The 13531-nt window shown below is 47.5% G+C and overlaps 1 protein-coding gene across 2 annotated transcripts in view; it reads right to left on the reverse strand.

Annotated features, from left to right (window-relative positions):
• Positions 1–11261, reverse strand: part of LOC120916558 (suppressor of cytokine signaling 3-like) — a 427102-nt gene extending 415841 nt beyond the window's left edge. For both annotated transcript variants that reach the window (XM_040327604.1, XM_040327602.1), the window contains exon 1: positions 10942–11261. The gene's annotated coding sequence lies outside the window, so the exon portion shown is untranslated. The remainder of the gene's footprint in view (positions 1–10941) is intronic.
• Between the last annotated feature and the right edge of the window lie 2270 nt (positions 11262–13531).

Raw genomic sequence — 13531 nt, forward strand, 5'->3', positions numbered from 1 at the left:
GGGTAAGTCGGTGCAGGTGTTCCCTATTGTTGGGTCAGACCTGTGCCCAGTCAGGGTGGTGCAAGAGTTCCTGGAAGTGCGCCCGAAAGTGGGCGGTTCCTTTTTGTTGCATGAGAATGGGGCTCCCTTGTCGTGGTATCAATTTGTGGCAGTGTTTAGAAAGTGTTTGGGGGCTTTGGGCCTTGCGGAGAAAGAATTTTCAGCACATTCCTTTAGAATTGGGGCAGCGACAGAGGCGGCTCGTAATGGGCTCGACAAGGAAAGGGGATAGGCAGGTGGGAGTCGAGGAGGTTTCGACTATATGTAAGGCCACAATTGCTGGTGGGCTTGGCGTAAGAGGTTTAAAAAAACAAAAAAAATCTTTGGTAACACCAATGGTGGTGGGCGCTGTTTGTTGGGGGGGGGGGGGGGGGACTTGTTTTTTTTGGCGGCTGGTGACGGTCTCCCGATGGGTCATGATTGGTATTGTATATATTGCTTACTGTCTTTCAGGTACAGGACAAGGATTGGTCTGGATAATGGGCCACTCCTTCGTGCATTGGGGGGCTAGGAGAGCGGATGTGCGACCGGACGGTCGACAGCTGGGGGTTCCACGGCAGGAGGCTTGTATACGTTGGCTGGGTTTCCCTGGTATGCTGTGAAGCAGGGTGGTGCCAGAAGTGCACAGGTTTGCACGGTTGGACCGACCACCGGATGTGCTGGTTCTCCACGTGGGGGGAAATGATCTAGGAGTTTGATCAATGCTGGACGTCGCGCGGGACATTAAATTTGACTTTCTGCGCATCCGCATGTCATTCCCGGATACGATTGTGGTATGGTCAGACATGGTGGCTAGGACATCATGGAGGATGGCTAGGTCAGTGGAGGGGGTGAACAGGGCGCGGAGGAAGATCAACAGAGATGTGGGGAGGTTTGTAATCAGAAATGGGGGCTTGGTGGTCAGGCATCCGGAGTTGGAGGTGCATACGTGGAGATACCTTAGGGGTGATGGAGTTCACCTTACGGACGTAGGTATCGACATGTGGGTGTTGGGCCTGTAGGATGGGGTACAGCAAGCATTGAGGGTGTGGAGGTGCGCCCAAAGGTAAGGAGTTACCTTTGGGTGCTGGTGGCGGGTGTTGGAGAAGAAATTACCTCAAAGATGGATGCCATTACCTAGCGGTGGTATGGGTTCTGAAGGGGTGTTATTTGCCAGTTTACCAAAGTGTAGCTGGAATGTTGGTTAATGGGGGCACTGCGGTCAGTGGTCGTCTCTGAGCCAGCTTGTCGGCTTGAGGCCTATGACCACAGCTTAGGTACCGCAGTGCCAAAATGTTATGTTAAAATGGTTACAAGTTAGGCCCCGTACACACGACAGAGGAACTCGACGTGCTTGGCACGTCGAGTTCCTCGTCGAGTTTTGGGATGAAGCCGCCGAGGAGCTCGGCGGGCCGCCTTCTCCCATTGAACAACGAGAAAATAGAGAACATGTTCTCTATTTTCTCGTCAAGCTCCTCGGCGGCTCCATCGAGCCAAAACTGTACAGACGACAGAGTTTCTCGGCAGAATCCGGGTTTTGACCGAGTTTCTCGGTGAATTCTGCCGAGAAACTCTGTCGTGTGTACGGGGCCTTAGTGTTTAGTGGTGCCTGCAAAGTCCAGCACTAGGATGCATAGAACTGTTTTTCTCAGGAATATGTGGTTTATATGCTATTTATTATTTAATATTTAAAGTTATTTAAAATAAAGGAGGCTGCTACGGCCAGTTTTTTACTCCAAGTTTACAGTGGTGGTCTCATTATTTTTAAAGGTTAAGGGGGAGTAGAAATGGTGGGGTCTTAGCAGTAAAAGGGTAAAATATGGGATACCATAGTCATGAAATTTAAGAGATATTGGGCCAAATCCTCAAAAGAGATACGACGGAGTAACTGCTGTTACTCCGTCGTATCCCTGGTCCTAACTATGGAACTGATCCACAGAATCAGTTTTCCATAGTTAGGGAGAAGATCCGGCATGTGTAATTGAATTACACTGCCGGATCTTAGGATGCAGTACTGCATCCGCCACTGGGGGCATTTCGTGTCGAAATGCCGCCTCGGGTATGCAAATTAGCACTTACGGAGATCCACAAAGCTTTTCTGATTCGTTTTTTCTCCGTAAGTATTAAGTTTCATACGCAAAATTAGGGCTGCTTTTACATGGTGTAAAGTTAGTACACCATGTAAAAGCAGACCCTTCTGTCTAGCGACACGTTTTTTTTTCGAATTTGAATTTTTTTTTTTCGCGCCGTATCTTTTTTTTTTTTCGACGCAACTGTATTGACCCGTCGCAATCCACAAAGCCCGACGTAACGTTATTTCGCGCTATGCACGTCGGGAAAATGACGTCACGAGCATGCGCAGTACGGCCGGCGCGGGAGAGCGCCTCATTTAAATGGGAATCGCCCCCATGAAATGAGGAACGCCTTGCGCCGGCGGAATTTAAGTTACACGGACAGAAATTTCTAGGTAAGTGCTTTGTGGATCGGGCACTTAGGTAGAAATTTTAAGGCAGTGTAACTTAAATTAGAAATTCGCCGTTACGCCGGGTCTTTGTGGATTTGGCCCATTGTCTTTGTAGGATGTGAACTGCTTTTGGATGGCATCTTTGGGGACTTGCCGGGGAGGGCAGCATGACAGTAGGGACAATAGAATTGGCAATAGAAGGAAAGTGGGGGCAAACGGAAGAAGGAGGAAGAGAACTCGTAACTGGAGGGAGAAACCCTCAGTGGAAAAATTTAATTACGACTTAGGCATTATCCTCAATGGAAAAGCAAAACTGTGCCATGAAAGCAAAACTCTGATTTAGGTATAATGGGCCAAATCCTCAGCCAGGCGGCGTAACTTAACTTTCAGCAGTTAAGTTACACTGACTTAAAGTTTCTACCTAAGTGCCTGATCCACAAAGCACTTACGTAGAAATTTCAAGCCGTGTAACTTAAGTGCCGCCGTCGTAAGGCGGTCCTCCTCTCCGGGGGGCGTTTACAATTTAAATGAGGCGCGCTCCCGCGCCGGTCGTACTGCGCATGCGTGTGACGTAATTTTCCCGACGTGCAGCACGCGAACGTAATTGACGCCGGGCGGCTTTGTGGATTGCGACGGGACACTAAAGTTGCGACGGGTGAAAAAAAATATACGCGCCGGGAAAACAAATAATTATAAAAAAAAAATGATAACGTCGCTCAGCATGCATTCCTGAGAGGGAGAACTCCATGCCAATTTTCAAAGAAAAAACCGGCATGGGTTCCCCCCCCAGGAGCATACCAGGCCCTTAGGTCTGGTATGGGTTGTAAGGAGACCCCCCCACGCCGAAAAATCGACGTAGGGGGTCCCCCTACAATCCATACCAGACCCGTATCCAAAGCACGCTACCCGGCCGGTCAGGAAGGGAGTGGGGACGAGCGAGCGCCCCCCCCCTCCTGAGCCGTGCCAGGACGCATGCCCTCAACATGGGGGGGTTGGTTGCTCTGGGGCAGGGGGGCGCACTTCGGGCCCCCCCACCCCAGAGCACCCTGTCCCCATGTTGATGAGGACAGGACCTCTTCCCGACAACCCTTGCCGTTGGTTGTCGGGGTATGCGGGCGGGGGCTTATCGGAATCTGGGAGTCCCCTTTAATAAAGGGGTCCCCAGATACCGGCCCCCCACCCTAAGTGAATGGATATGGGGTACATCGTACCCCTATCCATTCACCTGTAGGCAAAAAGTAAAAGTTATTAAACACACAACACAAGGGTTTTTAAAATAATTTATTATTCTGCTCCGGAGGCCCCCCCTGTCTTCTTTATTAGCTCTATTACCAGGGGGGGCTTCTTCTTCCACTCTCCGGGGGTCTTCTCCGCTCTCCGGGGGGTGCTTCTTCTTCCGCTCTCCGGGGAGGGGCTTCTCCGCTCTCCGGGGGTCTTCTTCTATCTTCGCTGCTCTCCGCTGTTGACTCGGCGAACCCCGGTTCTTCTGCAGATGTCCGGTGCCTTCTTCTTCAGCGCTGGCTGCCTGCTATCTTTGTGTGTTAGCTCAATTTCTAACAGGCAGCCGGCGCGGTCTTCTGTGACGTCACCTTCTTCTCCCCTCTTCCGATGTTGCCTCGTCGCCTCATGTCGCTGTAATGATGGAAGCGCGCCTTGCATCACATTTATATAGGCATCACCGTCCCATCATGCTCCGGTAGGTACCCACGTGGTGGGTGCCTACCCACGTGCACCCACCACGTGGGTACCTACCGGAGCATGATGGGACGGTGATGCCTATATAAATGTGATGCAAGGCGCGCTTCCATCATTACAGCGACATGAGGCGACGAGGCAACATCGGAAGAGGGGAGAAGAAGGTGACGTCACAGAAGACCGCGCCGGCTGCCTGTTAGAAATTGAGCTAACACACAAAGATAGCAGGCAGCCAGCGCTGAAGAAGAAGGCACCGGACATCTGCAGAACCGAGTCAACAGCGGAGAGCGGCGAAGATAGAAGAAGCCCCCCCCCGGAGAGCGGAGAAGACCCCCGGAGAGTGGAAGAAGAAGCCCCCCCTGGTAATAGAGCTAATAAAGAAGACAGGGGGGGCCTCCGGAGCAGAATAATAAATTATTTTAAAAACCCTTGTGTTGTGTGTTTAATAACTTTTACTTTTTGCCTACAGGTGAATGGATAGGGGTACGATGTACCCCATATCCATTCACTTAGGGTGGGGGGCCGGTATCTGGGGACCCCCTTATTAAAGGGGACTCCCAGATTCCGATAAGCCCCCGCCCGCATACCCCGACAACCAACGGCAAGGGTTGTCGGGAAGAGATCCTGTCCTCATCAACATGGGGACAGGGTGCTCTGGGGTGGGGGGGCCCGCAGTGCGCCCCCCTGCCCCAGAGTAACCAACCCCCCCATGTTGAGGGCATGCGGCCTGGCACGGCTCAGGAGGGGGGGGCGCTCGCTCGTCCCCACTCCCTTCCTGACCGGCCGGGTAGCGTGCTTTGGATACGGGTCTGGTATGGATTGTAGGGGGACCCCCTACGTCGATTTTTCGGCGTGGGGGGGTCTCCTTACAACCCATACCAGACCTAAGGGCCTGGTATGCTCCTGGGGGGGAACCCATGCCGGTTTTGATTTTAAAAATTGCCGTGGAGTTCTCCCTCGGGAATGCATACCAAATGCCGTCGCTTGAATGGGCCTTTACAAGGTGTGACTAACTTTACACTTTGTAAAAGCAGCCCTAGTTTTACACCAGGCAAACTAAAACTTACGGCGAAAAAACGAAGCACAAAAGCTTTGTGGATCGCCCTAAGTGCTAATTTGCATACCAGAAGAGGCATTTCGACTCGAAATGCCCCCAGTGGCGGATGCGGTACTAATCCTAAGATCCTAAGATCCGGCAGTGTAAGTCCCTTACAGATGTCGGATCTTCTGCCTAACTTAGGAAAACTGCTTCTGAGGATCAGTTCCAAAGTTAGAACCAGAGATACGATGGCTTACGCCGGAGTATCTCTTTTGTGGATATGGCCCAATATTATTAAGGAAAGATAAGGAGAAGAATAAATGTCTTTGGAGTGTTTGAAAGTCTACTGCAAGGCTTGATTCAAAAAAGAAGGGGGAGAAAAGAGGGAAGAAAGAAGGAAGGTGGGGGGGGGGAAGGGAGAGGGCAGAAATTAGGAACGCAGAAAAGGGAGAAGCAGAAGAAAAAGAGGAGGGGAGGAAGAAAAAGAAGAAAGAGGAAAAGGAGAGGAAAAAAGGGGGAAAAAACAGGAGAAATAAAGAAGTAGTAGATACACAAGGATAGCACTCACATGGGCCACATCTGTAAATATATTAAGGGGGAAACAATACCTAACAGGTAGACATTGATGGTCAGACTTTCAGGCCAAGGAAGTATGATAAAAAATATTTTAATAGCATATTAAATTTACAAACAATAATAGAACAATATAATTTACAGCAAGTGACCACTGTACACTCCTCAGAAGTCGCGACTTCTGAGGAGTGTACAGTGGTCACTTGCTGTAAATTATATTGTTCTATTATTGTTTGTAAATTTAATATGCTATTAAAATATTTTTTATCATACTTCCTTGGCCTGAAAGTCTGACCATCAATGTCTACCTGTTAGGTATTGTTTCCCCCTTAATACTGCAAGGCTTGATTTACATCACTGTGGTGCATTAACACATGTACATTAACGCATACTATGCTACACATTAACATTCATTGCAAATATGCTGCCCATTTATTTCAGCATAACTACCTGCCAATTAACAAAACAGCACATTCTTTATCCTAAGCAATGCCACAAAGAACACTGTAATCCATGGCAACCACTCAGATGACACTGGTCTTCGATGGATAGCTTTTCAGAGGCTGGTTGACAGGCTATTGAAAAACTGCCTATTATAACCCTAAAAAGCATGAACCACCGACCCGCAACTGCTTGCACTGCAGGGTGGTTGTAGTCCGCAACTACCTACAAAGCCATCCACAACTCCGCCCCCAGATACATCACTGACCTAGTCTCTAAATACCAACCTTATCGTTCTTCTCAAGACCTCCTGCTCTCTAGCTCTCTCATCACCTCCGCCCATGCTCATCTCCAGGACTTTTCCAGCGCCTCTCCAAGCCTATGGAACTACTTACCCCAATCTGTCCGTCTATCTCCTTCTCTATTAGCTTTTAGAGCAGGGGTCTCAAACTCAAATTACCTGACGGCCACAAGACGAGTTTTCATATCCCATGGGGGGCCGCATGCAAACTTTCAAACTTCAAAAACAACAGTATTGGTGTCAGTGAACGCATTATTAACCCCCCAGCACTGGTGTCAGCGGACGCATTATTAACCCTGACCACTACACTGCACACCGACCACTACACTGCACACCGACCACTACACACTGACCACTACACACCGACCACTACACTACACACTGACCACTACACTGCACACTACACTGACCACTACACTGCACACTACACACTGACCACTACACTACATGATGACCACTGACCACTACACTGCACGATGACCACTACACACCCCACTGACCACTACACTACACACTGACCACTCACCATCAGGGCACAGCACATCAGGGTACAGGGCACAGCGCACATCAGGGTACAGGGCACAGCACACATCAGGGTACAGAGCCCAGCACATCAGGGTACAGGGCCCAGCACATCAGGGTACAGAGCCCAGCATATCAGAGCACAGCACAACAGGCCACATCAGGGTACGGGGCATGGCAAGGCACATCAGGACATGGCACATCAGGGCACAACACATCAGGACAGGGCACATGGCACATCAGGGTACAGAGCCCAGCACATCATGGTACAGAGCCCAGCACATCAGGGTACATGGGGCACAATCAGGGCACATCAGAGCACATGGGGCACATTAAGGCACATGAGGGCACAATCGGGGTACATGGGGCACAATCAGGGTACATGGGGCACATCAGGGCACATGGGGCACAATCAGGGCACATGGAGCACAATCAGGGCACATGGGGCACAATCAGGGCACATGGGGCACATCAGGGTACATGGGGAACATCAGGGTACATGGGGAACATGAGGGCACACTCAGGGTACATGGGGCACATCAGGGTACATGGGGAACATGAGGGCACAATCAGGGTACATGGGGCACATGACGTCACAATCAGGGTACATGGGGCAAATGACGGCACAATCAGGGTACATGGGGCACATCAGAGCACATGGGCCACATCAGGGTACATGGGGCACATGAGGGCAGAATCGGGGTACATCAGAGTACATGGGGAACATGAGGGCACACTCAGGGTACATGGGGAACATGAGGGCACACTCAGGGTACATGGGGAACATGAGGGCACACTCAGGGTACATGGGGAACATGAGGGCACACTCAGGGTACAATCAGGGCACATGAGGGCACATGGGGGGTACATGGTGCACATGAGGGGTACATGGTGCACATCAGGGTACATGGGGCACATGAGGGCACACTCAGGGTACATGGGGAACATGAGGGCACACTCAGGGTACATGGGGAACATGAGGGCACACTCAGGGTACATGGGGAACATGAGGGCACACTCAGGGTACATGGGGCACAATCAGGGCTCATGAGGGTACATGGGGCACATGAGGGGTACATGAGGGCACAATCAGAGTACATGGGACACAGGTCAGCATTTACTTGTGGTTTTCTTCACATGCAGAGTAAAGCAGAAAGCGTCTGTAATAAGTTCACTTCTCCTTCATGTCACGCTGCGGCTGCTCCCCGCCCCCCCCCCCTCTCTTCTCGTCCATCCCAGGTGATATCACAAGCAAATAGGGATGGACAAGAAGAGAGGGGGGGCGGGGAGCAGCCGCAGCGTGACATGAAGGAGAAGTGAACTTATTACAGACGCTTCCTGCTTTACTCTGCATGTGAAGAAAATCTACTCCCCCCACTTCCGCGGCACCCCCTGCCCTGCCTGCGGGCCATTTATAACCGGTCCACGGGCCGCAAATGGCCCGCGGGCCGGTACTTTGAGACCCCTGTTTTAGAGGATCCCTGAAAACCCTCCTCTTCAGAGAAGCCTATCCTACCCATACCTGTATTTCCATTATGTCCACCTGATCATCCCCCCACAGCTACTACCCTTTGTTCCACCTAACCCAGACTCTAGACTGTAAGCTCTAACTAGCAGGGCCCTCTGATCCTTCCTGTATTGAATTGTATTGTATTGTAACTGTACTGTCTTCCCTGATTTTGTAAAGCGCTGCGCAAACTGTTTGCGCTATATAAATCCTGTATAATAATAATAATTTACTGCCCACAGAGCACGACAGGAGGTATATACAGAACAAAGGGTGTACCGTGGAACAGCCTTCTATTTTTACAACCCTGCCCTGCCATGGGTTGCCGGAAAAAAAATTGCTAGATTCACCCACCAACATTGATAGGGGAATGCTTCCCGCAGTGCTATTGTGTCCTGCCGGTGGGAGAGGGGGAGAGGAAGGTTCCTAGCCGGGAAAACAAAATAATTACTGCTAGTGGCTTTAGCCGCTGGCAGCGATCGCATGCCAAAATCAAACTGGCTGGTTGTACTGAACTTCAGTTCAACCAGCCTGCCCATATGTGAATTTAATCTCGGCCATTCACTGCTGAACTGGCCGAAATTTGATCCATCCATGGCCGGCTTTAGTGTAAAAAAATAAAATAAAAAAACTGTCACATATAATACTAAACTGTTTGGCTGTTTGTTACAAGTGCAATAATATGGCTACAATGACCTTACACATGGTTGCTATTTTTAGCCAATCGTAGTTGTCTGATATTCCCAGAGAAGTTGGAGAAATAAAAGATTCCTCATCAGTTGTCCTAGGCAACAGTTCTGTTTTTACTTTGTTCCAGTTTCCATAAACTATGCAAATGTATTTGCCATAAATTCGGCACAGGCAAGTGTCATGAAATCTGCAAAACATAATTTGCAGTTTTTATTTCCCATAGAAAACTGTTTAGGTGGACACAGTAATTTGCTGTTTTTATATATATCTTTATGCCTCTAAGGAAAAAAAAACACCACTTCCATTTTAAAGGTTGAATTTTTTTTCCCCTAAATAGCTACCTTAGTGCAGTCCTCCTTCACTTACCTCATCCTTCGATTTTGCTTTTAAATGTCCTTATTTCTTCTGAGAAATCCTCACTTCCTGTTCTTCTGTCTGTAACTCAACACAGTAATGCAAGGCTTTCTCCCTGGTGTGGAGTGTCGTGCTCGCCCCCTCCCATGAGGGGGAGGGGGCAAGCAGGAGAGTCAGGACGCTCTCTACGTTGCAGATAGAGAAAGGAGCTGTGTGTTAGTCGCCGTCCTCACTCTCCTGCTCGCCCTCTCAAGGGAGGGGGCGAGCACAACACTCCACACCAGGGAGAAAGCCTTGCATTACTGTGTGAAGTTACAGCAGAAGAACAGGAAGTGAGGATTTCTCAGAAGAAATAAGGACATTTAAAAGCAAAATCGAAGGATGAGGTAAGTGAAGGAGGACTGCACTAAGGTAAGGGAAGCTATTTAGGGAATTTTTTTTTACCTTTACAACCCTTTTTAAAATAGTCTTGTGTGTGTGGGATCTTATAAGCTGTCATGCGAGATCTAATTGCAAGACAAATCGACGTAAAGTACAAAAAAAAGACTTCCACCCTTAGATTTTACAGATAACAAAAATATATGCATCTCAGCTGCATGCTTTGTATACAGGAATAAAATATAGCGGGGGAATATAAAATATGATTGGGGGGGGCAGATAACATATGGATGGTTCAGGGTATGACTGAAAACAGAATTTGTTTCCAGAAACCACAGCGACCATATGTCAACTTTTCATTGCTTTAGATATGGCTGCTTTGTATAATCAAGCTGTCTTGCACACACACTGTCAGACCAAATTCCGACCGTCCAAAACGCTCAATGCTTCCGTGCATGTGTCGACTTGATTCTGAGCATGCGTGTATTTTCCATCGGAAAAAAATAAAACATGTTCTGTTTCTAAACTGCGACGGAAAAAAGTCAGACGGGGCCCACACATGGTCGGAAAATCCGATGAAAAAATTCCGTCTGACTTTTTTCATTGGAAATTCCGATCGTGTGTACAAGGCATTTGTCTTTCTAAATTAGTTCAATGTAGGCACCAGTTGCATAGTAAATATTCAATAACAGACAAAAATGAAGTGCTATTTTGGAAGCCTGACCTCAAGATAAATGTTAATTACTGCATGAGTATCAGCTGATATACTACAAATTATGCAGAACGCACAAGATGGATAATGGACCTGCCAACAAATAAAATAGGTACATTTTCCCGTTTCAATGAGCAGAAAACCATGGAATATCATTAGTATGCTATCTCATATGGCGAGGGTTAGGGGGTGAGAACTGTAACGCTGAACAAAACCGTAATGCAAACACAGATCAGGTCCAACTTACCTATACTGCTCACTAAACGTCCACCGGCTTCTCTCTTCGTCCAAACTGTCCTGAGAAATTACACGTAACACGATGCATCTTGGTAAATAATATGTTGATACATATTTACACACGTAGCTCAGAAGGTGCTTTAAGAAATCTGTGCCGTCTTAATACTCCTATTGGCTTTACTCATAAAGTGCTCGGCTCTTGTTAAATGCAAATAAATAAACCGTTTGCAATATGTTCTCGTTTGCAAAAGTCGCATTGGTTCTGCATTCTTAAGCAACGCTCCCATTGGAAGTCAGATCCCACTTTACCACTTTCAAAGCTGCACTTTTTTGAAGGGGGAGGGGATGTTTTTCATATTGTATGTGCTTTTTTTCTATTTTTCAAGCTGACTATTGGTAAGGGGCGTGGCTTGTCGGCAGCTGCGAGTATTTGCTTGGCTGCTGTCTGCTATATCCCCTCCCTCTTTGGTCCCCTCATAGCCCTCCCTCACTCTGTATTCCTGGAAGTGCTGAGGGTGATGTTGGTAAAGGGGTGGACTTGTAATGCTCGATCTCTTTTTTATTCTCTTTCCCTGCAGTCCAAATATCATTACAAACAGAAGCTAAAATGATAACAGGAAGTTACCCCCCTCCACACTAGCCTTTTTATATCTCTCGTAATAATCGTATTAACGCTTTCATTATTGGAAATGGATCTTTAAACAGCTGAGCTGCCCTTTCCAGCATGGCTGACCCTGTCTGAATCATCGAGTTCTATACTAATATAGTAACGATAAAAAAAAAACTCTGCTTGATTGCAAGTGATGAATGAATATTAAGGCGCATCATATATTTTTTCATTAAATATTGTTCTTTTGCTGAAAGTGAGAACAGCAGGGGTCAAGTCCCAAAAAAAAATAAAAATGATACGCTCATATGCATAATTACTAAACCGCATGTTTTTTTTTTTTTTGATCCACTGTACCTTAGTATTCCTTTATGTTACTGGCCACTTCCTGTATATGGATTCATCAGGTAGTGTGCAGGTATTCCGTCACTTCCTCGATGCCGCAATGTCCCCTGGAAGCTTTTGTCATTGTTTCCAGGAGACATTGCGGAGGTCTGCCGCGAGTTATCGCGGGATTTATAAAGAAGCAAGTTCTTTCTAAATCCTGTGATAACTCGCGGCAGACCTCCGCAATGTCTCCTGGGAACAATAACAAAAGCTCCCAGGAGACATTGCGGCATCGAGGAAGTGACGGAATACCCGCACACTACCTGATGAATCCATATACAGGAAGCAGCCAGTAACATAAAGGATTACTAAGGTTCGCCTGCCCCTGACAGTGACTCGAGCTGGGCATCGCCACTTAGTGAAGAATTGTCTCGGGCGGCTCGGCTGCTCTAGTCCTGCAAAGGGAACTGAGTTCCTGCTGTGAAAAAAGTGCAGGAACTCCGTTCCCACGCGTTCCCGCAGGACTTGAGCCCTGGAGAACAGTGAACCATGCTTGCGGCAGGTATAATCACAGCTACTGGAAGTCTCTACCAAAAGCAAAATAAGACAGGGTGACAGTACAAGCAGTAAAATTAGGAGATAGTTGCCACCCCATACCAGGAAGTGCCCAGACAATGACCTTTGTGTCAGGATCACCATGTACTATTTTAATCAAGGCTACAGATAAAAAAAAACACATTTTGATATGGCATTAAAGCAGTAGTAAACCGCCAGTGATTTTTTTTAACCTGCAAGGCAAAGTTATAATGTGCTAGTATGCATCACATACTAGCACATTATGTGACGTTTACCTTGGAACAAAGCCTTCCAGCTGTAAGCCTTTACCGTTGAGAGGGCTTCTATCTTCACCCGGTCTTCCTTCCGGGTTCGGGGACTCTGGCAGTGTGATTGGACGGAGCTGCCATTTATTTTATTGCATAGGTAATGCATATATATATATATAATTACAGAACAGACCAAAAGTTTGGACACACCTTCTCATTCAAAGAGTTTTCTTTATTTTCATGACTATGAAAATTGTAGATTCACACTGAAGGCATCAAAACTATGAATTAACACATGTGGAATTACATATAACTAGAGTTGAGCGGACACCTGGATGTTCGGGTTCAGACCCGAACCCGGACTTTGAAAAAAAAGTTCGGGTTCGAACCCGAACCCGGACTTTGACCCGAACCCGAACCCCATTGAAGTCAATGGGGACCCAGACTTTTGACTACAAAAATGTCTCTAAAAAACTAATGGAAAGGGCTGGAGGGCTGCAAATGGCAGCAAAATGTCGGGAAGAGCATGGCAAGTACTCTGGAAATAAATGTGGATGGGGAAATAACTTAAAATAACATAAAAAAAATGTAAATAAAAAATATAATGATTTTTGACCTTTGAGGACGAGGTCCATACAGTTTTGTTCAAAATTATTGAACCCCCCAATGCTGTAAAGGGTTTTAGGGAATTTAGTGTACATTTGTAATTGTATTCAGAATGAAATCCTACAAGGACTTCATAAAGAACCATATGCAACTAATATGACATCAATTGGTTTTGTAATACAGTAGTAAATGCAAAATTCAAGGCAATGGGCACTGTTGAAACGCTACCTGGTCAT

Source organism: Rana temporaria, chromosome 10, assembly GCF_905171775.1.
Source record: "Rana temporaria chromosome 10, aRanTem1.1, whole genome shotgun sequence".
Taxonomy (NCBI): domain Eukaryota; kingdom Metazoa; phylum Chordata; class Amphibia; order Anura; family Ranidae; genus Rana; species Rana temporaria.